The sequence below is a fragment of the Neomonachus schauinslandi genome, chromosome 6 (assembly GCF_002201575.2).
Source record: "Neomonachus schauinslandi chromosome 6, ASM220157v2, whole genome shotgun sequence".
Classification (NCBI taxonomy): domain Eukaryota; kingdom Metazoa; phylum Chordata; class Mammalia; order Carnivora; family Phocidae; genus Neomonachus; species Neomonachus schauinslandi.
Genome location: NC_058408.1, coordinates 10,901,966 through 10,905,300, shown reverse-complemented (window position 1 = coordinate 10,905,300; position 3,335 = coordinate 10,901,966).

Below are 3,335 nucleotides of genomic sequence, written 5' to 3'. Positions count from 1 at the left end.
TGAACTCCCGAGAGTACTTTTGCTGTAAACTATCTAATCCAACATTTAATTGGGCCCTGGCTGGTTCTGTAATTTTTGCTATTTTTTTCTCTTGCACTCCTTTTTTCTCCTCAATGATGTTGTAAACAAGCCGACGGCAGGCACTGTATGTGATCCTTCGTATGCTCTGTAGCACCTTGAGTGTATTTGAAGAGATTAGGAAGTACTTACAGGTTGATTGATTGGAATAATCTTTTCAAGAATGAACTATATATATGACCCCCATGAGTTTTTCACTCAGGTGTGTCTGAATATCTAAAAAAATGTCCGGGGCATGTCTGTTACTTTCCTCCTGTAATATGATCTATGAGAAGGCCACCTTGGGCTCATAGTTGAAATATACAAATCAGCAGAGGACATGCTCATTAACAGGCTTTCCAAAGTCCACTTACCACTTCCTTTTTCCATTCAGGACTAGAACATCACCTAATAACTCAATAAGCATGCCCACCTCCCCCTTCTCAAAAGGTTATAATCTTCTGTTTCACACTTTAAGGAAAATCTGAGCTAACCAGCTTCTCCACAGCCAAGTTCTAGTGGTGATAATCATCTCACTCTTGGTGAGACTATTTTAGGGACTGTGTAAAGCCATGGTATGGGTTCCAGAATCCAGAGCAGAGTTAAAATGCCATCAGGTGCTGGCTACAGGGCATCCATCTCTCCACCAGTAATCCATCTCCCTAGCTGCTCCTTGCCTCTGGGGTGAAGTCAATCCAACCTAAACAAAGGGGGGCCCAGAAGACTGGTCTGAACCCCTAATGTGTGCTTGCCATCTCCTGAGACCACATATCCATTTATCACGGGGTTCTAAGGTTCTAGGAGGCAAGTGTTTCTACAGGTGTCCTTGCTGGCAGGTAAGAAAACCAAGAAGAGATGGTCTCTGTCTCCAGCTGTTTAGATAGAGTTTGGTGCTGTCTAGTCCTCGGTCACTCCATCTAATTTCAAGGAATCTGTTTAGTTGAACTGACTATGCTGGGGTGGGTGACCAGGCAGCAGAAGGGAGAGGGGCAAAAAGGAAAGGCAGGTGGTCAGAATAATGAAGGTAAGTAATTGCAAGAAGAAAGCCCATTCAGTATGGTAAGCAAGTCTCCAAATCTATCTCTAAATAGATCATAAACTGTGCTAAAAGGATAAGGTCTAAGGAGACTCAAATGAGTCTTCATTCTCAATCTTACGTGGTAAAGCTATTGCCTACCAGGTAGAAGAAGCATTTAAGATAGAAAGTGTAAATACGGGGCACCTGGGTGGCACAGTTGGTTGAGTGACTCTTAATTTCATCTCCGTTTGTGATCTGAGATGGTCCTGAGATTGAGCCCGTGTTGGGCTCCATGCTCAGCGGGAAGTCTGCTCAAGATTCTCTCTCCCTCTCCCACTGCCCCTTCTGCTTGTGCATGCTCTCTCTCTCTCTCTCTCTTTTTCTAAAATAAATAAATATATCTTAAAAAAAGAAAGTGTCAATAAAGGCATGTGTGATTTAAATCGTAGATGCCTCATATGCTCGGACTTCTCCATGCCTGCCTCAGTCCCCATCTTCTAGATTGCATCCAAATAACATTGAAAACACACACACACACACACACATCACCACCACCACCACCACCACCACCAACCACCACCACAAAGACTTTCCTGGCCTGGGAATTCCATGCAGTCAGGCCTGACTTCTTTCAATTACCCCAGATGTTAAAACTAATTGGCTTGATGCGCAGATGAAAGAATCTATGTCTAGAAAGGCAGGAAAAGACCCCTCCTGTGACCAAAGCCATTAAACCTCAATTAGGACATAGACAGAGAAGGTGTAGATGAGTCTGGGGTAATTACCAGTCTTTGTCTGACAGCTCAGTTCCTGCAGCCTGGGCCAGAGCAGGTGATTTGGAAATCTGATCCTCAGACAGCTGCAAATGGTGCAGGCTGATTGCATCCTGCCCACCAGACCTCCCCTCTTCTGGCTGCTTTCTGCAGTGTGTGGCCCCTCACAACTTCTTATGGCCTGGCGAGCTGGCCCCATCTGTTTTAGAGATGGCCAAGCACACACAGCCACCCAGGGGCAAACACTAATAGATTCCAGCCCAGAAGACAAACACTGGATGGGAGTGATGAACGATGCTCCTGTTTGTGCTTTAGAACCATCTCTAGAAAACCTCTTCTCTGTGTGCTTCAGGTGCATTAGTAACCAACTAAAGGTTCCCCTTGTCCTTATTCTAGGTACTCGGGGAGATTTGATGACTAGTTGGTCCAGGCTCTTTCCTAAAGGCTTCCTGAGGCTGGGATCATTCCTTCCTCCCACACTGAAAGTGAATTAAGGGTAGGGAGGGAGCCATTCATGGGGCTATTGTGCATACTCCAAATTCATATGTGGAAGTCTGAAACCCTCGCACCTCAAATGTAATGGTTATGGAGGCAAAGGTTGAAGAGATGAAGTTTGAATGAGGCCATTAAGGTTAAGGTGGGGTCCTCATCCAAAATGACTGGTGTCCTGATGAGAAGGGGAAATTAGGACACAGATGGAGAGACATTACAGGGGCCTGTGAACAGAGGATTGATCATGTGAAGAGGCATCCAGAGGGCAGCTATCTTCAAGTCAACCAGGGAGGTCTCAGGGGAAACCAACGGTGCAGACACCTTGACCTCGGACTTTCAGCTTCCTAAACTATGAGAAAATAAATGTCTGTTGTTTCAGCCACCCAGGCTGTGGTATTTTGTTATGGCCCCCAAGCAGGCTAATACACATGGGTTCATTAATTACCTCAAAAACTATTTGTTGAACATTTACTAGGTGCCAGATATTGTTTAGATGGTGGCAAATACAGAGTGAAAAAAGAATCCAGGTCCCTACTGTCATAGGGTTTATATTTCAGTGGGAGGTGAAGGTCTCTAAAGAGGTAAAAGAATAAACAAGTGAATTTGAGAGAATGGTCAGTGTTATGTAGGAGACAGAACAGGATTGTGTAACGGAGAGTATAAAGGAGTAGCTTTGGATAGGGCATTCAGAAGAAGGCTTTCCGGGGGGTGATATTCGAGCTGAGACCTGAAATACAGATATTAGCTGCACAGAGACCTGAGGATATTAGCTGCACAGAGACCTGAGGAGGTCTCTGTGCAGCTAATATCTTATTTTCAGGTCTCAGCTCGAATATCACCCCTTGGAAAGCCTTCTTCTGAATGCCCTATCCAAGTCCTTGGGCAGGAACAAATTGATGTCTTTGAGAAACAGAAAGAAAGCCAAGAGGAGTGAGAGAATAGTGATTGGAGATGGATTTATGTCAACTAGAATGAGGGACTAGAGTGGCTATCTA